This window comes from Lynx canadensis, chromosome F1 (assembly GCF_007474595.2).
Source record: "Lynx canadensis isolate LIC74 chromosome F1, mLynCan4.pri.v2, whole genome shotgun sequence".
Taxonomy (NCBI): domain Eukaryota; kingdom Metazoa; phylum Chordata; class Mammalia; order Carnivora; family Felidae; genus Lynx; species Lynx canadensis.
Window position 1 is genome coordinate 23,914,248 of NC_044319.2, and position 23,106 is coordinate 23,937,353.

The 23,106-nt window shown below is 43.2% G+C and overlaps 1 long non-coding RNA gene across 1 annotated transcript in view; it reads right to left on the reverse strand.

The window, feature by feature from the left end:
- Window positions 1–23,106, reverse strand: part of LOC115505134 — a 65,279-nt gene that overhangs the window by 35,317 nt on the left and 6,856 nt on the right. The window contains exon 4 of the long non-coding RNA XR_004343109.1: window positions 2,556–2,631. This is a non-coding gene — a long non-coding RNA (uncharacterized LOC115505134). The remainder of the gene's footprint in view (window positions 1–2,555; window positions 2,632–23,106) is intronic.

Here is a 23,106-nt window from a genome sequence, read left to right on the forward strand (position 1 = left end):
AATTTCTGCACATGGAATGCCTTAAGACGGTATAAAATGAGATCATACTTATCATAAATGTACCAAAATGAATTCATTAAGAATTGTAAAATTGTATGAAATTGGAAGTGCCCTGGAGAATCTGGCATGAATGAACACTGTGTTTTGAAACAAAGCCTATCTGAGCAGAGCTCAAGGACAAAAGTCTTCACAAATCATGAATTCATTAGTTTCTTCATGAATCAGGAGTTAGGGGAGAGGGGAAGTGGGGAGAACAAGTTCCCTTCTGCGGGGTGGGGGGTGTGGGCGGAGAAGCTAAAGTCCCTCTGGTGTGTTCAAGGTTGTGGATGCTGGGGCCGGGGACCTAGCCTTGAGCCCTTGCTCTTGAGCGTCCTAGCTGCGTCTCGGGCAAATCTGAGCTCCCCGATTTGCAAAGTCAGGACCGCACTGAGTCCACCAGGTGGCTGTGAGAATTCCAGCCATTCCACTGGGTACCTAGACCAGTACCCGGCATGGATGGGGCATGTCTAAGATAGCAGCTCCTTTCCTCTCTCCACCCACACTGAGTGATATAGGGAAGGATGTCCCAGCTTGGAAAGGTGTCAGTCACGGAAAACACCCTGCGGTTTAGCAGACATTTGGGAACTCCGTCCGAAACACTCCTCTCAGGCAAGTGGGGGAGGAGAGAACACGGGGCAAGTCAAGCTGTCTGCTGCCCAGCACCCACCACAAACCAGTAACGGGTTGGGCTTCTCACTGGCTGGAAACCAGCACAGAGAGGAAGCAGCAAACACTATGAGAGGAAACAAAGTTTCCTGTTCAATGAGAGGTGAGCAAGAACCTGGCGATTCTGGAAGAGCAAAAGAACAAGGGCAGTAAAGGGAGGAAAACATAAACAAATGAACTGTGGAGCCCCCGGGGTGCATTTTATCTGACCGGAGGAGCAGCCTGTTCAGAGAGGATGTGGGAACCTCGATTGTGTTACAAACCATCACGAGGAACTTCCAGCCTTAGCTGATCCAGCAGGCGGCTCTTGCAGCAACTTAAAAGGGCATATAAAAGCCACTCACCAAGGCCCTCCTGCAAGGGGACTGGGGAGGTCTTGTCATTTCCACCCAAACCTGGCTCTCAGCGCTGTCACTTCTGCATACCCTGGCTTTTTCTAAAAAGGTCTCTGTCTTTTCAATTTCATCATTTACACCACTTGCTTCAATGATTCTCAACTTGGCATGTTGCTCCATGATTTCGCTACTTTCTGAGTCACATGCTTTTTACCTACATTACTAGTGGGGCTTGGGGTCCAGCCTCTGAAGGAGGTTGCCAAACCTTCCCATTCCTTTCCCAAGGCTAGCCAGTGATGCGTGTTGTCAGAAACGCTCTCTGCCTCAAAGTCTCTTTTTCTAATTCTAGATAATCCTTGGAGAAAGATCTCAGGCTGGGCCATGACTAAGAGTTCAAGACCATTCAGATGAATACGTATTTGGGCATCTATGATGTGGCCGGCACGATGGGGGAGTCCAAGGTGAAGACTTATTTTTGACTCTCCAGGGCTTTGCTGCCTAGAGGGAAACCATATATAGGGTCTATTTGTTTTAGTACTTACTAAGCACTAAAGTAAAACGGGTTCATTCTTGGTGTTTTATTGTATAAGTTAATATGAGAAAGAATGAAATCTGGCCCTTTGTAGCAACGTGGATGGAACTGGAGAGTGTTACGCTAAGTGAATTAAGTCACACAGAGAAAGACAGATACCATATGTTTTCACTCTTACATGGATCCTGAGAAACTTAACAGAAACCCATGGGGGAGGGGAAGGGAAAAAAAGAGAGGGAGAGAGCCAAACCATAAGAGACTCTTAAAAACTGAGAACAAACTGAGGGTTGATGGGGGGTGGGAGGGAAGGGAGGGTGGGTGATGGGCATTGAGGAGGGCACCTGTTGGGATGAGCACTGGGTGTTGTATGGAAACCAATTTGACAATAAATTTCATATTAAAGAAATAAATAAATAGCATGCTAATAACATAAATGAAGCCTAACCTAAAGCTACACTAGGTCTCTTACAGGCAGGACACGTGCCAGGTAAAAGAGCAGGCTGCTGGTGCTCTTTCCAGGCTGTGGAGGAAGGGTTGACCAGAAGTGCCCCTTTCCCAGGTGAGGGACTATGTCCACAGATTCCTGGGAACCACAAGCAGGTTCCAGGAAGCGTTATCACAGAGGAGTTTGGGAGGGCACCAAGGAGCACGTGTTACTGAGAACAGACGCTCTTTCCCCAACTTTCTCCTGCTTACCCTGCTAATCCTGGTTCACAGAGACCTTACCTCCTATTGCTCGTCTCCACTTTAGTCACTTATTCAGGAAGCAGCAGATTTGCCGTGTGTCAGCTACTGTGCTAGGCTCCGGGGACTCAGTCCTTGCCCCCAGGGAACTTGCACTGGAGAGGACCATTGCCTTTGCACTATATTCTCAGCTTCTCATTCTTTTCCACAGATGAAGTCTTTAGAATCCTGCATGGAATTCCCACCCTCACTTTTGCAGATAAACAATCAAGCCTCCTTTTATTTGCTCAACCACATACCTCGAAGGGGACGTGCACGAGGTGCGTCATTTCCTCCAGGATTTTTCTTGGTGCCATCTGATTCTAGGCCGGGAACCTGCAAAAAGCAAGAACTTTGGAGTGAGGGAGACATGGATTGGGACAGTGCAGTGCCTCACACCAAATCCCCAGGGGATTTTGGACAAGAGCAAGTGTTAGCATTAGTAGAGGTATTGTGTAACAGGACACGATGGCTAGGACGTTGGGGATTTCCTGATAAGGCAAGCAGGTCTTATTTTCTAGGGTAAGGTAAGCTAGTTAAAGCTGAGTTGGAGGACTGTGATTGGTGTTTGTTAAGTTTCCTTGACAAGTGCTTCCCATAAATGCAGGCTGACTTAGGTTCAGATTTGTGATATGGGCAGGTCCACTGAAGTGGCCTCCATTTTGTGGGTCCCCAGATACAAATTAACATTATCATATTTTCGGTAGGGTTCCTTGGAAGCAGAGCCTGAGGCAAAGTTTTGGGGACATGTGATTTATTGATTTATTCAGGAAAAACTTGTAAGTGACAAAGGGAAGCAGAAAAGTGAAGGAAAGAGTAGAGCAAGGATGTGGTCTCAGAAAATGCCAGACGTGATCCATAGAAAACTCTGAGGCATAAGTGATATCACAGAAATCTTCTCACCACAAGGCAAGAGGGCCAGACTTCTGTGGGTTGGGAAGGTGTGTGTGTGTGTGTGTGTGCGCGCGCGCGTGTGTATGTGTGTGGGTATGTGTGGGTATGTGTGGGTGTGTGGGTGTGGGGAGGCTTGACCTCACAGCTGAGTCATCTCCCATTAGCTGTAAGGGAAGCTGTGAGCTGTTAGCACATGGCTGCTGTAGGATGGGTTCACCAGCATGGTAAAAGGGACGTGGGTGGGACAGCAAATGAATCCATCACACATAGGTTCCAATGCAGTGTTCACCTTCACAAGTTAGAGTGACCATTATATCAGGGGATTGTGAAAAGCCCCTGGTACAGTAACTGTCCCTCCCTCTCCCTTCAGGCATTACGAGGCAGAAGATCTTGACAGACCAGCCCAATCCAAAAGCCTACCTGATTCATATGCTGGTATGGCAAGAAAGTAAATCCATCACTGAAACCTTATTCCTCTGTACCTCCATCCCCAACCACATGGAGGAATCCAGCCTGCACCTGGTCTCCTGCTCATCCAGGGCTTTGACTGTTGTCACTGCCCCCAAAGAATTAGTGTCTTTCCTGCCTAAAAGTCGGTCCTTTTGATACCTCTAGAGCAGTATTTCTCAAACTATTAAGCTCTAGTTTATTGGGGGTTAGGGAATGGCAGGTAGAATAATGTCTCTCCTAAAGATGCCCGCATCTTAATTCCTGGAACCCGTGACTGTGTTGCCTTACATGGCAAATGGAACTTTGCCGATGTGACTAAGAGTACGGACCTTGAGATGGGGAGGCTATCCTGGATTATCCAAGTGGGCCCAACCTAACACATGAGCCCTTAAGTTGAAAATCTTCCTTGGCTGTGGTCCAAGAGAGATGAGACAGAAGAAGAAGGGGGAGAGATTCAAAGTTTAAGAGGGTTTTGACATAGGAGCCAAGGAATTCGGGAAGCCTCTAGAAGAAGCCGGGAATGGCCCTCAGCCAGCAAGGAAACGGAAACCTGCGGTCCTATAACCACAAGGAATTCAATTCTACCAAGAACCAGAATGACTAAGGGAATGAATCCTCTCACTGAGCCTCAAGAAAGAAACACAGGCATACTGACACCTTGATTTTATTCTGGTGAGACCCACATCAGACTTCCAATCTACATACTGTATAATAATACACTTGTGTTGTTTACGCTGTTAAATTTTTGGTAATTTGTTACAGCAGCGATAGAAAACTAATGCAGAGGTCTTGATCAAGTTAGTTTAGGAAATGATGCTATAGATTATAGAACATACTACTCACCTTGTTATGAGAGAGTCATAGTAAAAACAAAACCAGTAACAAAACATTAATTGAATCAGATAGCAGATAACTTGTTCACTACAAAGGGAGAGGCTGACGCTATCTTGATTCATAATTCTGTGTTCTGATAGCATCACATATTTTGTGCAAATAGAGGGCCGCAGACCCACAGCATCACGTTCCGTTGTCATAGTTACTCTCTGAAAAGAAAGATGCCCTGACAAAGACCAGATTGGCTGCAGTAAGGGGTGGGAAGGTACCCTGAGGGTAGCCAGATGCTTCTACATTCATGTCAGAGACATTTTTCCGAAGTTTGTATGCAGTCAGCTCTGTCCCCAAAGGAAAATGGTCATTTACATTTAGAAAACAGGAAGCCCATATTAATGATGGATACTTTCTGTTGAGAATTTGTCCTTCCATCCTAACACTTAGGAAACCAAATATCAACAGCAAAAAAAAAAAAAATGTTTTGAAATGGATTTTGCCTCAGATTAAGCACAACTACTGGCAACTTCATGTACCTCATTTCTTACCCTTCTCCAACTGAATCCAGCTCAATCTAGCTACAGCTTCCTGTATGAACACACCAAGCTTATCCCTCTGCAGGGACTTTATACCTGCTCTTCCCTCAGCCCGGATTGCCCTTTCTTCAGATGCTTGCATGCTTCACTCCCTCCCTCCTTCCCTCCGTTCATTCAGGCCTCTGTTCAAATGTTCCCACTTCAGACAGGTCTTCCCTAAGCACTTTATCTGAACTAGACACTGTCTCCAATATTGTCAATGTCCTTTCCAACTTTATAGTTCTTCATGGCATTTCTGTATTTATTTGAGTAGCTGGTCATTGTTTCCCTATCAGATTGTAACCTACATGAAGGCCAGGCCCTTGTCTCTTATTCACTGCTGTATCCCTGGTTTCTGGCTTGTGGTGAGTACCTCATGAGATTCAACATGTGTTGACTGAAGGCATTTCTTGGAGTCTTGGTTCTCCACTGCCATACTAGTCACCCTACCTCACCCAATTTCTTCCAAACCCACGTTCTTCCCCTAGTCCAATGCAATTGGTATGGAAGATTGTATATTTCAAAGAGAGTCACCATAATGTATATCCCAGTTCACATGTCCCTCTTACAAACTGATGTTGATACTTCTTTGAGGAGTGTGTTCGTGTTCTCTCCTCTCGAATCTAGGCTGGTCTGTGACTATTATGGGACTATAATGGGACACCATGTGACTTCCAAGTCTTGGTCATAAAGGTGAGACAGCATTTACCTTGTTTACCTCATTCTTAGGCCTCTCCCTCCAGGAACACAGCCCCCATCCTGTGTAAAATCTCAAGCCATGTGGAAAGGCCATGTGTAGATGTCTTGACAGCTGAGCTAAGGTCCCAGATGACAGCCTGAGGTCCCAACTTCCAGACATAGGAGGAAGCCTTTGAGATGACTCCAACCCCAACCACTGTCTGACTACAACTGTAGGAGAGACCAGAGTGAGAACCACAAGCCAGTCAGACCCCCAAAATCCATGGAGGACAATAATAAAATGATCATTCTTGTTTTAAGCCAGTAAGTTTAAGGATGCTTATTCTGTAGGAATAAGTAACTGAAACAGATGGGATATGAAATGGTCTATTAGAAGATCTGATTTCTAATCTGTCTTCTGTGCCATTCACACTTGCCAGTCCCTCTTCTTCCCAAAGACTATTTCCAACGTACCAAACCACAGCAAAAGTGTAGCCATCTTTTCTAACCTTCACTCTAGGGTGATTTAGTGAAATGTGCTTATCTTCAGGAATTATGCTTAGAAAAAAAAATATATGTATATTATATATATATAATATATGTGATATATATGATATATCACATATATTATATATATGATACATATATATATATATATTATATATATATCAAGATTTTCCTATTATCACAATTCAGAACTTTCCTAGATTCAGCCACTCAGAAGATTAATAAGTCACCTAGGACAGCTGGATTAATGAACTTCGCCCCATTGTTCGTCTTCTCAGGCCCAGCCCCATGCCACTTCCTGGTGGCAGTTCCTTTTCCAGAAGCCTTATCAGATGAAAGCCAGTCAAACTCACCTCTGCAGCAGGGGCAACCCCTCCTAAAAGGGTGCTCAACTGCTTCTGCCTACCAGTACTTACTCAAGGGCAGGGGCAAATCCCAGAGCCCCATCACCTCACTTGGCTGGACCCCATCTGGGAGGGGTATTTATCTGCGGTGGGGTTGGATAACAAACTTGTGGTCAGAACCCCTCAAATGCAGTTAAGCACTGAGTCTGGAAAATAAGCTGGAGATGGAAATATATGCAAAAAAGTACAGTGTCTGTCGCTGGGGGAAGAAAACAGGGAGACTGTATGGGTAGGGGACATAGAATGGGTCAGTCTGATGATAATGGGTAAAATCATGAGGTCTGGATTTAGGTGGGCCTGAGTTCTAATTCTGACCCTGCAACAAGTCCCTCAGCATTTCTCAGCCTCAGTTTCCTTAGCTGTAGAGTGGAAGCAGGAATAGAACCGCCTCATAGGGGTGTCATATGGACAAAATGGATGGTGTGTGTCCAAGCCAGCACTGGGAAACGCTCAGTCAATGGGAGCTCTTGTCTTTCACTGGTACAGATCAATAAGGCTGTATGGGGAGTTGGTTAAGGCTGTAAGAGTCTATACAACAATGTATGGAGCCAATGTGGGGAGCTCTGAAATGGGCAAGCCTCCCATGTTGCCTCAGGGATGCTGGACAAGAGTCTTGGGCCTTTTATATTCCTTTTCCCCTGCCAGGACTTCCACCACCTCCTCTGGAGTTGCCGCTCTTGCATAACTTTTGAGCCACTAAAAAGTGTAGGCCTCTGGGACTGACACCCTGGGAAAATCCTGCCTCCATCCTCTCCCCTATCTCATCTGAAGGTTGGCTAAGGGGCCAACTCACAACACTTAACATAAACACCAGAAAACCCACTTAATGCCCTTGGTTTCCCACGAACTAGTGGTGGGACAGTGGCATTTGCACAAAATGACATGTACTAAAATAGGCAGCTTGAAATATTCCTGGCAGATGGTGCTAAATATAGACACAGTGACAGATTGGCCCCACAGCTCTTCCCCCGAGCGTTAAGAACGTGCTAGAGCCAAGAAGCTCCTCTTTTCCGGATGACTGTGGCAACAGCCCCAGGCTCTCACCATGCCAGAAAGCTGCTAAGATGTAGAGACGGGAGGTAACTCTGAGAGCGAACACCAGCACCGTGATGTGCAAGGTTCCCACATACCACGAGTGCTGGAATGAAGAAAAACGTACACATACAAAGTTCTGAGGGACTGGAACTTGTTTATTGGACCTTCTGAAGGATCAACTACTCTTCCAAGTGGTGTCTTTCATGAGCAAAAAATCGCTGAATGAAAGTAGAAGCAGTGTACGATGGTTGAGAGTGGAGGTTTGGGGGCTCAGGGTGCTTGGGTTTGAACCCTGGTTCTGCTCCTTAGTAGCCATATGAGCTTGGCCAAGTTACTTAACCTTCTGGAGCCTCCTTTTTTGTTTAATCTGCACAATGGGATAATAATAATATCTATTTCGTGTGAAGATAAATAACAATGTATGTAAAGTCCATGTACAATGCCTGGTACAGAATAACTCCTGCTTGGATGGCAGCTATTTTTTTTTTAAGGCTCCAGGCTCTGAGCTGTCAGCACAGAGCCCGACATGGGGCTTGAACTCACAGACTGTGAGATCATGACCTGAGCTGAAGTCGGACGCTTAACCAACTGAGCCATCCAGGCACCCCAGATGACAGCTGTTTTATTTAACAGACTAGGAAGGAGAGAGAGGTACCTAAATGGCCAAAGAGTTTTAAGGCTTAGAAGTGTTAAAAAACAAAACTCAAATGAGTACATTTTAACGATCTTATTGGCTTTACTCAATGATTCATGAATCAGGCAGCATCCTATCTGGCAGATAAAAAGGAGCTCCGAGGGGCTGTACAAAATGAAATACTTTTACAGGCAGAAGGGAGGAGGACAAGAAAGTTATACCAGCACAAAGCAAATTGGTAGTGGTAGAGTCACCTGTCTTTTTTTTCCTTTCTGTTGCAAAAGTTAATGTGCTTCATCAAACAGCTTCTTAAGGGGAATGATTGAAACCAGTGCTCTACAAGGGCACTTCCCTAAGTTTTTCAAAATTATAAATGGCCAAATGTTCAAAAATAATAATTAGAAGTATCATCTGCAGCTTGGTTACCATTTCACCCAATTAAAAAAAAAATTACTTTACGGTCACCTTTCGTTAGGGGATGATAGGATCTATCAAGCAGATTATCCTACTAGTGCTGACCAGGTAATTCTAGATTGACTGGTTTAAGGTTCCATGCCAAGGAAAGGCTGAAATTATAATTAAGTTAAGTAGCAATTCTTGGTTTGGTGATTTGGGGCTTAGCATAAGTGACTCCATTTTGGGCCTATTGTCTCTTTTTAACAGAGGAATACTTTGGATAAGAATGAAGGCAAAATTAAAAATAAAGTCAAGCTGCAATATTTTCTATATCCACTGAGATTGTATTCAGAATGGGCAATACCAAAAATAGCTACCTAGTGGAAAGTGATCACTCAGTGGGTAAGGTGCTGGTGTGTGAGAGGCTGGCTTCCATGGAAGGGAGGAGATGTTTACAAAGGGCTCAGTCATCATCTTAAAAGGAGGGACAAACCTATCTCTTCATAACTGATAAGAACTAGGACTTTGAACCCTGTGAAATTTGTTATCTGACTTTCCACACAGTAAAACATTTAAAAACCAGGAGGACTTTCTCTTAGATTTTAATGATAGCATATGCCAGTCTGTTGCGGATGAAAGTAGGGGGTCCAGAAAATGGGCCTGTGTTCTGATTCTGTCTCTGCTGCATGTCAGGCTCTGTTGTGGCTATGCTCCTGTCTCCTTCATTCCAGTTTTGTTCACGACAAGTTCTGGAGGTAGAATTTCTCAGTATTTTTTTCTCTGTGTGCTTCTAGGATTGTGTCCCAATTCAAACTGAATTGTCCTTGAGGGACTAGAACACTCCTGACAGCCCAAGTACTGCCCTTTGGAGCCAGAGGATTCTTTTCTAGAGGATTTTCTTGGTGAGAGGTTGTGGTAAAAACAACCTCTGTAGGAGAATTATGAGACTATATTTGGGCTCTGGCTCCAGAAATAGTAGGCCAGTGCATGTTCTCATGATACAGACTTGCCTATATCCTTACATCCTGTATTAGTTAAAGTAGGTTAGCTGCAGTTACAAACAAACCCAAACGTTTCAGGGGCTTAACAAGGTGAAAGTTTCTTTCTCTCTCAAACAAAGCCCATTGGCATTGAGATGGGGAAGAGGAGAGGTGGGGAAGAGTAGAGGTTGCATTTCTCTGCTCCATATACTTATTCAAGAACCCAGGCTAACAGAGGCCCTACAATTTTCAACGTGTGGCTTTCAAGGCTGCCTGGGTGTCATTATCCAGCTGACAGACAAGGTGCACAGAGAAGCACGGTGAGGTGTTTTCATGGGTCAAGCCTAGAACAGGTGTATAATTGTGTCACTTCCACTCACATGCCATCGGGTAGAACTTAGTCACAGGACCATATAGATGGCAAAGGAAGCTGGGAAGGGCAGCTCAGCTGTGTGCCCAGGAAGGAGAGATCAGGAATGTTGGTGCTCGATGAGTGCTGTGTCACACTTACTGAAGCTAATTCAAGAAGCCAAGTGACCCTTTGAAGCAACATTTTGAAGAAACTATTGAACTTGTTTTTCTAATTCTGTGTGCTGTTTCCACTCAATATTTGAATTAGATTTGTTAAATAGTTGCTTCTAATCTTTATTTCTTCCTGTTAAGTCTTGTTGTAATCAAAGAACATCTCAGTTTCCCTACAATAAAAGTGGAGCTGATCTGTGTCTCACAGAAGTCTGTTTCTTTATGAATGGCATGGTGACTGAGTACCTCCTTTTAAGAAGAAAACACCAACTATTCTTTAAAAGAAAGCTTATCTTAATGTAAGACTCAGAGTTTTGCACATTACATCATTGCTGGGGTTTTAGTAGAAACTGCTAATGAATATTCCTGCAATGCTGTTTGAATCTGTTGTATCAACAGGCTGCAAAAGAGCCTAGTAGACAAAGGGAAAAAAGAAAAAGAGAGAACACTTATGAGAGGCCCAGTCCCATAATGACCATTTATTAAGCTCCCCAGTGTTTAAGTAGGAACTGCCAGATGCTTTCCTCATTCCTACTAAAGTAAGTTATAAGCACAAATATCATGATATTTGTATGTTTAGAGCATTCCCTTATCTTTATGATCATTTACAAAGACATTAAAAATTGCTCCAATATTCATGAAACTAAAATCATACTTCTAAGGCTTTAAAGCCCTGACACAAAATTCCATTATAGTTGAAAATTGTAATAATATTGCTGAATGTACAGCCTACTGTTATGCTAAGATATGAATACAATAAAATTTAATATACACTTTACCCTGAACATACTTCTATTTGACACTTCTTACACTTTATCACATTTAAGTTTTTCACTTAATTTTTTTACATGGACTAATAATCCTAAAACTTGGTTGTGCTTCATAATCACACAGAGAGCTTGTGGAAACTCCTGGAACCTACCCGGGACCTGCTGATATGAGGGGTGGGATTGGGGCCTATGTATTTTTAACAAGTTTGCCGGGTGGTTCTGATGCACACAAAAGCTGGAGAACCATGCCTGGCGTGTCTTAACACTTCCAGCATCTGGCATATAGTAGGCACTTAATATATCTTTGATGAATGAATGACTGAGTGGATGAAACAAATAGAATAGTACTCTTACAAATAAATTTGTTACTGAGTCTGAAGCAAGAAAATAAAATTCATTGAGGATTTGGGGGCGCCTGGGTGGCTTAGTCGGTTAAGCATCCAACTTTGGCTCAGGTCATGATCTCATGGTTCGTGGATTCGAGCCCCACGTCAGGCTCTGTACTGACAGCTCAGAGCCTGGAGCCTGCTTTGGATTCTGTGTCTCTGTCGCCCTCTGCCCCTCCCCCACTCACATTCTGTCTGTCTGTCTGTCTGTCTCTCTCTCTCTCAAAAATAAATAAACATTAAAAGAAATTAAATAATTCATTGAGGATTTACTGCCACAAACATTAAACATAAAAACGAGAAATAATTTGATTCCCGGGAATGCTGCTCTGATAATTCAACTTTGTGCAATGCTTGTTTGTCGTGCTTTACTGATATCAAGTATTCAGGTTACTACTCATAGATTGATAGGAGGGTCATCAGGAAAGGGTATGTCATACTTAGAGGGGGACCCAAGAATTGGAGTAGAATAATTTTGATGAAAACACAGCATCTGAATAACATAAAACTTGGTGTCAAGAACAATTTCAAGACCACCCATTTAATGAGAACTTATACTTCAATGAAGGTACTTTACTAAGAGTTAGACTCCCCCAAAGCAAGGTGTGTCATGAGAATGGTCAGTTTCCAGAAAGCTGACAAACACTGTCCTGTATGTAATATCTTCCCAGTTTTCTTCCTACCTCTCTGGATGCACCTTCTTTTTCTTTTCAGGCCCCTCATCCTCTACTCAGCCATTTTCAATTTTTAATTGAAAAGTGAAATTTCTCAAAGTTTTTCCCGAGGCACTCTCCTCTTCCCATTCTCTAGGGCATATTATCTATTATTCCAAGAGCCTTAACTATCATATATTTATTCATGGTGCCCAAATTTGTGTTTCCAGCCCAGACCTCTACTCTGAGCTCCAGTTGGTTACACAAATCCTAGAAAAACAGTTTACAAAACTTAGGCCTAACTTCAATGAGTAAAAGAAAAAAATATTAATCTTTTATTTTTCACTGATTGAGCTTATAGATATGTAAAGTATCTATGTGCCAGATACATATAAAACATCTTAAATTATATGCCAAGCACTCAATAAATATTACATGATGGTTTTTTTTTCCCTCCTGATGTTGTTTTATAATGTAGCCCTCTGAAAGCAAGATAAACATAAAAGTTCAGATCTACCTCAGGTGTACATCCGAGTAGACAGTGTCAACCATGCTAAGGTGGGATGATATCTGGCTGGGATCCTGAACACAATCTCAGACCAGCCACCTACCTCTCTCAGGTTCAGGAAGGAAAAGCATATATGTAGGAGAAAACCATTCTGTTCATTACTCGGAAGTTTAAGTCCTACCTTGCCCTCTTCACTTGGGAACTAACCCCCAATGAGATATCCAAGGCCACCTGATGTCAGTGGGGTTCCTTTGCCTGGAGAAGGAAACCAAATAGCCCTGACCAAGATCAAGCACAGTAGCCCATATCCTCAAAACTTACCTGCAGTCCTGATTCTCAAGCATCTGCCACTTTTATGACTAAGAACGTGGAAGGAGGGATAAATCCAAAAGAAAGGCATGCAGGGAAAGGGAGAGCTTCTACTTGTGGCCAAAAGCATATGCACCCCTTAAGTCTCCCACCTTTTGCCTTGAATCTATCTCAGTATTCCCACTGGTGTTGACCCATTTCAGATCTCCTCCAGATGGTGGGGGTGAGGAGTTTTGTACTGATCCAAGAGAGTAGGGGATGTCATTTGTTTTGTAATGTTTTTATTCTTCTGACAACTATATTTTGAGTGACGACTATGTGTCAGTCACTGTTAAAGGTACCAGAAATACAGCAGTGATGAAAAATGACAAAAATCCCTCCCATCATGGGGATTATACATTCTAGCATATAAGTAAAATATATAATAGGTCAGATGATGATAAGTCCTATGGAGAAAAATAAAATAGGGAGGGTGGAAAGGGAGTGCTAAGCTATCACAATAACCTCAGCAAGAGATAATGGTGTTCAAAAATGACAGTTGGGGATTTTAATACCCCACTCTCAATAATTGATAGAACAATTAGAAAATCAGCAAGCAGGGCACCTGGGTGGCTCAGTCGGTTGGCGTCTAACTTCAGCTCAGGTCATGATCTCACTGTTCGTGACTTCGAGCCCCACGTCAAGCTGTGTGCTGACAGCTCAGAGCCTGGAGCTTGCTTTGGATTCTGTGTCTCCCTCTTTCTCTGTCCCTCCCCACCTCTCTTTCCCCCCCCCCCCCCCCCCCCCGTCTTCTCTCTCAGTAATAAATAAACATTAAAAAAGAAAAGAAAAGAAGCCAAGCATATAGAAAATGTGAACAACACTTTACCTCACTGGTATTTATAAAACATTCCACCCAATGACATCAGAATAGACATTCTTTTCAAACACACATGGAACATTCTCCAGAACAGACCATATGTTAGGTCATAAAACAAGTTTCAATAAATTTAAAAGGTATGAAATCATACAAAGTGTGTTCTCTAACTACAATGCAATTAAATTAGAAATCTGAGGAATTACCAAATACTTAGAAATTAAAGAAATACTTCTTAATAACCCACTGTCAACCAAAAACACCAGAAGGAAATGTTTTACATTATTTTTAGCTGAATGACACTGAAGTCAACAGATAAAGATTTATGGGATGCAGCTAAAGCAGTGATTACAGGGAAATATATAGCTATAAATGCCTACATTGTAACAGAATAAAGATCTTCAATCAATTACTTAAACATAAACCATAAGAAACTAGAAATAAAGGAGTTAATTAAATCCAAAGAGTTAGAAAACAATGAAGTAGAAAACTGAAAAATAATAGAGAAAGTCAATGAAACAAAAAATCTGTTCTTGGAAAAGATCAACAAAGTTGATAAATCTCTAGCTAGACTGATTAAGAAATAGAAAGAGAAGACAGGAGTTCTCAAAATCAGAAAAAAAGGGGCAATTTTTACTACCATCTCTACAAAAAAAAATAATAAAGGATTATGAGTAAATATTACGAACTACTTTGTATCAAGTCAGACAACTTCTGTGAAGTGGACAAATTTCTAAAAAGACACAAATTACCTAAACTAACTCAAGAAGGAATAGAAAATGTAAATAGAATATTAAGTAAAAAATTGAATTAGTAATTTTAAATCTTCCCACAATGACAAAGCCAGGCCCAAGTGGATTCGTTGGTGAATTCTACCAAATATTTTTTTTTTAATTTTTTTTTTTTTTGAACGTTTATTTATTTTTGGGACAGAGAGAGACAGAGCATGAACGGGGGAGGGGCAGAGAGAGAGAGGGAGACACAGAATCGGAAACAGGCTCCAGGCTCTGAGCCATCAGCCCAGAGCCTGACGCGGGGCTCGAACTCACGGACCGCGAGATCGTGACCTGGCTGAAGTCGGACGCTTAACCGACTGCGCCACCCAGGCGCCCCATCTACCAAATATTTTTAAAAAGAAATATTTTAAAAAGAAATAATTCTAATTATTTACAAGCACTGGAAAACAGAGGATAGGAAACACTTCCAAACTTATGCTATGAGCCCAGTTTACCCTGATATAAAAGTCAGGCAAAGATATTTTAAGAAAAGAAACCCACAGACCAGTATCCCGCAGGAAAATAGACACAAAAGTCTTTAGGATTTTGACAAAGTTAAGTCCAGGAGCATATGAAAAGAATTTTTATGCCATCACCAAGCGGAATTTTTGTAAGGTTGGTTTAGCATTCAAAGAGCAATTAATGCAATACACATATTAGTAGAATAAAGGACAAACATATGATCAACCCTGTAGGTGAAGAAAAAGCAATAGGTCAACATATTGATAAAAACAATACTTGTACTTCTTTTTCCACCATGGACTGTTAACTGCAGATCATCGTTCCTTCGGAAATTCTGGGAAAATATAAGGAGAACATACACACTCATGTGCCACGAAGACCCTTGGCATGAAGGCCCCCAACTCTATTGCTGAGGTCCTTGGGCCTGAAACTGGTAAGCTATCAGTTGAAATGCAGTGAGTTCTCCTTGGATGATAATATTAGTCTCTTGGGGTACCTGGGTGGCTCAGTTGGTTAAGCGTCCAACTTCCGCTCAGGTCATGATCTTGTTGTTTGTGAGTTTGGGCCCCGTGTGGGGCTCTGTGCTGATGCAGAGCCTGGAGCCTGCTGTGGATTCTATGTCTCCCTCTCTCTCTCTGACCCTCCCTGGCTCACACGTTCTCTCTCTCTCAAAAATAAATAAGGTCAGAGGATGGCTCTAATTGGAGGATATGAAGCGGTGTTTGCAGGAGGAAGACTCCAGAGTCCTCTGAAAAAGGGAGTGAGGAAAGTCACATTACTTTTTATAAATCATTACAGTCTGTCCAAGGGCATGTTGCTCTCAGCCAGTCCTTAGGTAGGCTCCCAAGTCCCTGGGGCCTTACATGATTTGCCCCCCATGATATCTCCAGCCTCATCCCTTAATACTTTCCCCCTCTCTCTGCTCCAGCCACATCCTTCTCCCAGCCCACCAGACGTGCCCCGCCTCAGGGCATCTGCACTGGCTGTTTCCCCTCCTTGGAGTGTTCTTCCCCCAAATAACCATATGATAAACTCTCTCACTTTCTTCAGGATTTTACTCACAAACCACCATTTCAGGGAGACCTTCTCCACCGACCTTTTTTTAAAATTGCACCCCTTTAACCCCGCCAATCTCCCTTCCCTGCTTTCTTTTCTCTATACTATTTATTACCACCTGACATACTATGTATGCATTTTCCCTTTTTATCTTTGTAATTGTCTGTCTTTCATTGATCATCTATCTAGAGACTGTCTTTAGAATCCGAAAGAACATATTCCTATATTCTCAACCCTTTAGAATATAAGTTCCATGAGGGCAGATATTTTTGGTGTTTATTCAAAGCTGTTCACCCAGAGTCTGTGACAGTATCTGTCATTTAGCAGGCCAGTGATAAATATCTGTTGCATGAATGAACAGCTGACAACCAGAGAACAGGAAAAGCAGTGGAGCTCAAGCCAGGACACCCAGAGCGTAGCTCTAGAGACCCCTTAACCTGAATCCCTGTCTACACCCAGGAGCTCTGTCCCCTCACACCCCCATCCCCACCCCGTCAGCAATACCCCACGGCTTTTCACACCAGTGTGTTTCAGTAAGTGACTCCGATCCTTTGGAGCCCAGACCATATTTTCACCCTATCTTAACATCTTGCTAAAGCTCAATCTTAAAACCAGTCGGTCAAGAACGCCTCCTGGGAATCACACCATTCACTCAGCTCCTGCTATTCTAAAATTGCTTTTTTTTTTTTTTTTTGGTCTTTAGAATTGTGCTCTGTTCTTTTGCATTTCCGACTGAAAGAAGGGACTGTCTCTCACTTGCCGTCTTGTAAGAATCCAGCCACCAAAAGCATGACCAAAATATTTTTTAAACACATGTTTTAGTGGGAGAATGGTTTTCTTGTGTCCCTATTGCACTCAGATGCTCCACCCGACTCCCGTGGATGTGGTGTTTACAGCGGCCTGACAGTTCGCTGTAACAGCTCCGATTTAGATCCAAGGCCTGCTGGGGGACCACCTACAATGTCAGGCTCTTTGTCTTACCCACAGACTCCCAGAGTGTGTAAAAATTTTTGGAGACTGGTTTCCCATTAATTTTTTTTTAAAGGCAAGAAAAAGAAAAATAGAACAATCCTAATGTAAAACCCGACATTTCTGTCCTGTCAGCAGCATGTAGCTTTTTATCTTCTTCATTTATCGCATATGCTGCCCACTCCACCCCCCAACCCGTTCATTTTTCTGCTTGCTTGTTTGTAGTTAGTTTCCAGTCCCAAATGTTGGAGTTGGATTCTACATTTCATTTATTAGTGTCACTGCAGAAGCCGCACGTTTTCCTGAGCTCATTCATCATGCCTCCTCCTCTCTCAGCCTCACGTTAAATATGCAAGGTCTCATTACAGTCATAGCTGTCGTGGTCTGCGGGAGGAAATAAAGGAAAGATTGCAGGAATACAACATTACGACAGTCTGCCTTGGAATTAGCCATTCATTTTCCATGCAGCCAGAAAATTTGTGGTAAGTCACTAACTAATTTGTGAAGGTCACCATGGAGGTGCTTCCAAAAATGCTGAGATACAAAACTCTCTACCTTCAAGGGATTCCTCAGCAAGCGGCGGACATCAGAGAGATATGAAAGAAATAGGTAGCAGATGACAGGTACCTGAGTGAGTTGGGGCTTCAAAAGAGTGCAAGATCACTTCAGCTGGAATAGTCAGAGGAGGTCTCATGGAGACGGTGGCTTGGTGGTGGCATTTGAACTGGGACTTGAAGGATGAGTAAGGTTTTTAAAAACAGAGAAAGGAAGGCAGAGGAGAAAGAATTTTAAGGGGAGGAAGCAGTATGAACGAAACCATGGAAGCAGAAGAACTTAGCTTGTATTTGAGGATGATAAAGTTAATTTGTATATGGGGACCTACAAAATGGAAGCCACCCTGGGACTCTGCCCACGTCCCAAATCTAAACCCAGGTCAGCCTGGTCTTATGGGAAATACCTGTCAAGGAAACCTAACATACTCCAATCACCATCCTATGACTCAGCTTTAGCTAGCTTACTTTACCCTAGAAAATCAGACCTGGTAGCCTTATCAGGGAATTCCCCAAATCCTAGTCAATCATGCCCTATTTCTGAGTTGCTTCTTCTAAAGCTCTATAATGCTCACTCTTGCCCACAATCCCTTGGAAAGAGTCTCCACTGCTTGTGAGGCACTGCACTGCCCCAATCTGTGGACTGTCTTCTCTTGAATAAAGGACATCAAACTCATTCCTAAATTTTCTTTTGTCATTTGACAAGGACAGGACATCTTCAAGTCCCAGAGGCTCCTTCATTTGAAGCACCCAGAAAACAGAGGAACAGTATGATTTCCAAGTCTTACCCAGAAACTCTGCAGGAATGTGCTTCCCAATTCTGTCAGTAGGACTAGCTCCTTCTCATCCTTCAACTCTGAGATTCTATGTCACCTCCTCAAAAATGACCTTCTCTGACCACCACATGTACAAATTGGACTCCTTCCTGACAAATGTTACCTCCTTCAGTGCCCCTTCTTTTAAGTGGTAACATGTACCATAGTTTATAGTCATTATGTTGATACATTTACTTGTCTGTCTCTAACAGTTGCCTCTAAAGTTTCTTTTCTTTTTTTTAAAGTTTATTTTTTAAAGAGAGAGAGTGAGCAGGGGAGGGGCAGAGAGAAAAGGAGGACAGAGGATCTGAAAGGGGGCTCGAACTCACGAACTACAAGATCATGACCTGAACCAAAGTCAGACACTTAACTGACTGAGCCACCCACGTGCCCCCTGCAACTAAAGTTTCTGATGGCAGAAACCATATCTGTTTGCTCAGTGCCTGAAAAATAGTAGGAGCTTAATTAATTTTCAGTCGTTGAATGAATGAGGAGACAAGGCTGCAATTAAGATTTTCAAGATCCCTGGGTACTTTTGCTTTCATTGGCTCCTTCTTCCATAGGATATATTTCAAATTATGTTTTATAACTATGTTGGTATACATATGAACATAATCCAAGGTGGAAAATGTTTTTTGTTCTGATTTGAAATAAATTAAACATTTTATGGACCCCAAAAGCACTGTGGGCCCCAGGCATTGTGCCTCCTGTTCCTAATGGATAAGTCAACCCTGTGAATAGCAAAACGTTTTTAAAGATTATTAGGTAGCAAGGCTAGACAAATAATATGGAATAAGATTATGGAAGGTCTTGTACATCTTACTTTGAATATTATGCATTTGAACATTAGAAGGTGTGATATTGTAATTTATAATAGGAAATATATATATTTGGTCTTCCTCCGTGTTTCTGGCACAGATTTCCTGAAACCCTTGGAATTTCCTTAGTGATGGATGTGATAATGGTGCTTTTGTTATGCTAATGAGGTAACTTTTGGAAAGCCCTAGGTATCCAAAGGATAGAAGGGGTTGCCAGAGGAGCCAACCACAAGATTAGAAGGCTGAAACTTTCAGCCCCGTTTTGACCTCCTCCAGGGAGGGGAGAGGGGCCAGAGATTGAGTTCAACTGCCAATGGCCAATGATTTAATCAGTCAGGCCTATATAATGAAGTCTCATAAAAAATGGAAAGGATGGGGTTCAGAGATAGGTTGATGAACCAGCACACTTCCAAGCGCCAGTGGCTGGCCCCAAACTCCCCAAGGACAGAGGCTCCTTTGTTTGGGACCTTGCGCTTTGAATCTTTTCATCTGGCTGTTGATTGGTATCCTTTTTTAACTTTTTAATTTTTTTTTACCGTTTATTCATTTCTGAGAGACAGAGACAGAACATGAGTGGGGGAGGGCCAAAGAGAGAATTCCAAGGAGGCTCCAGGCTCCAAGCTGCAGCACAGAGCTTGATGTGGGGCTCAGACTCAAGGAACATGAGATCATGACCTGAGCGGAAGTCAGACGCTTAACCAACTGAGCCACCCAGGCGCCCCTGATCGGTATCCTTTAATATCCTTTGTCGTTAAAGTGGTGAACTAGTGAGTAAACTGGTTTTGTGAGTTCTGTAAGCTGTTCCAGCAAACTAATCAAACCAAGTTGGGAGTCATGGGGACCTCTGATGTATAGCCAGTCTGTGAGAGGTTTAGATGACAACCTGGACTTGCAACTGGCATCTGAAGTGGGGGACAGTCTTGAGGGACTGCGTCCTCAACCTGTGGAATCTGACGCTATCTCTGGATGGACAGTGTCCGAAACGAGTTGAAGTAGAGGACACCCAGCTGGTGTCAGAGAACTGGTGGTGTGAGTAAGAACTCCGCTGCCCCCTACACACACACCCACACATACCCACATACCCACACACACACACACACACACACACACACACACACTGGAACTGAGTGCAAAGCTTTTTAGTAGGCAATAAAAATCATGAGAGATTCTGAGCTAAAGAATAATATGGTTTCAATATCCCAGCGCCACTGTATGAAAAAGCCATAGGACGAACAAAGGAAGAAGACGTTAGTCAGGAAGGTTCCAGAATGTGGTCCAGACACCAGGAGGTGAAAAGGGATCTGGACTGTGGTACCGATAGTGATGGCAGTATTGGAAGAATAAAAGCAGAGCTGGGAGAACCTGTGACTGTCTCTCATAGCCCACTAGGGAGGGTACATTCAAAGATGGCTGTGGTTCTGGGTCTAGACTGAGAGAATGGTGTGATCGTGAACAGAAACAGTGTCATCCAGAGAAGAGGGACTTGGTGGGGAACATGATGGATTTGGTTTGGGACACGTTTTGGGGATGGGATGCTGGCAGAGCCACCAAATGGAACTTAACAGTCAGACAGAAATGTGGGTCTGGAACTTGGGAGCTTCAAATTTTTAAACAACCTTCAGCCAACGTCAATGTTATTAAAATCATAGTATATGAATAATGAAATCAGAAGAGAGCACTTCTAACCAACCATTCAAGTACTACCTCCTCTCTGGGCTGGCTGAATTGTCCTAGTAACTAGGGACGGTTAAGGGGGTCCCTTGAGTTCCCTGCCTCTTTGTTTTTCTTAGGCAAAGACATGAAAGAAATTCCAGTGAATTCTATTATAACAGAGCAAATCCAGTGAGTTCACCCTTACTCTAAATTGACTCTCACCAAATGAGCTAACTGACCATAGATGGGTAGCGTTAAACTTTTAATTAGAAGAGGCTTAAAACTCCTATTTCTATAAACCTGATAGGCAAGTATGAGGCCTGCAGCATTTCAATTAGGAGCCTGCCGAGGAAAAAGTTCGTTGGGAGAAAGGCAACTTCTTCATGAGAGGCTGGGCCCTATGAACAAAGCTGGAACTATGGGAGCTTCATGGCCCCCAGTCTCAAAGTTTGCATCTGGTGAAACAGATTCTAGGGCAAGCAATTTCACCCAACCTCCATTCCTACCTGGCATGAATTTTCAAAAAAAATTTTTAATGTTGATTTATTTTTGAGAGAGACAGAGTGTGAGTGGGGGAGGGGCAGAGAGAGGGAGACCAGAATCTGAAGCAGGCTCCAGGCTCTGAGCTGTCTGCACAGAGCCTGATGTGGGGCTTGAATCCACGAACCGGTGAGATCATGACCTGAGCTGAAGTTGGCCACTTAACCGACTGATCCACCCAGGCGCCCCTGGCATGAATTTTTAACGTTAGAATCAAGCAGTAGGAGTAATGGCTCTCCCTCTGGGTGGGATTTGAGCAATCTATCCCTTTCCTGGAAAGTTCTTCTGAGATATTAACATTTTTACATCCTACCATGAAACTGGGTGCCAGTGTCTTTTCAAGTAATCTGTGCCTCTGTCATCCTATTTGTAAAGTGGAGGAAATATTGTACATCTCAGGGGACTGTGGTGAGGGTTCACGGAGTTACTTTATGTAGCACTTTATGTCTTATGGTAATTTATGTATAGAAGACTGCCTGGTTGATAGTAAGTGGTCAGTAAATGCTTTTTAACTTTTAGCACACTAGCTCTCTTCTCTTCCTCTACATTTCTCCCCTAAAAATAGAAATTGTATGTATCTGCATCAAAGTTACTTAAGAGTTTGTTTGAAGGCAGAATCCTGGCTACCACCTAAGACCAAGGAAATCCTGACCCCCTAGGAATGGATCCCAGAAATCTGCCTTTGAACAAATTTTCTAAGAGATTTTAGTCTCCCTGAAGTTTGAGACCCACTAGTCTGCTGGGTTTACAAGAAGTACAGATGAAATTTCTGCCTTGGCCTCCATGTCCTGATCAGTGACGGAACATATTCCATCATCTAGAAACCCAAGACCTGAGATGTGCTGACTGCTCAAGGCATGGAGCCTGGGTCGGAACAATGCCAACAAGACCGCTCTGAAGAATGTCCAATTCCTTCTCCACCCCTCAGTCTTGTTCTAGAACTCGACCTCATGATCTAGATCTGGTACGATCCATTCCCAACCTGCGGCCACTGGAGGAAGCCTCCCATGCCCATCAGTTTTCCAAGAAGGAGGTCTGCTTAGAGACCCTGGTGATGCTTTGAATACATCTGTCATCACATCAGTCAAGTCATATACACAACATACATGACCCCAGCTGCCTCCTGGCTGGGTATTCTCTGATTCCCGGGCACGTCAGGGTATGAGATGATTAATTTTGAATCACAAGCTCACTGGATGTGACATTCAAATTTGACCCCACCGAGCCACCTTACCCCACAGCGGCTATTGCGTGCCTCACATTTTAAATATGAGAATCTTGCCACATCACCAGAGCAATCACAATACACATTAATAAGTCCTTCTATTTCTATAGGACTTTATGGTTGGTTATCAGAGAACTTTCACAGCCATCACCTAGCATGACCTCACATTGGGAGTTACAAAAAAATAGGAGTCCACGCTGCTTCATTGAAAGTGGAATCGCAAGGAGGTTTGAGCGACTTACCTAAATTCACCTAACAGGTGAATTTGGAGGCTAACATGGAGGTGACACCCATGCTCCGGAACCCCTGGCATGGGTTTGTCTTGTTACCGCACACTGCCTCCAGTCACTGTAGCCCCAAGGGCAGAGAGGAGGTGAAGGGCACTAGCTTTGGGGTCACACTTTGAATCCTGAGTCCATCATTCCTTAGCTGTGTGACTTTGAGAAAATCTACCTCGCGGAGGTGAGATGAGGGCAAAATGTAAAGCACCGTGCTTGACACACAGTGAATGCCCCATAGCTGTTTTGTGCCATTATTATTAACAGTAGGTATCACTGACAG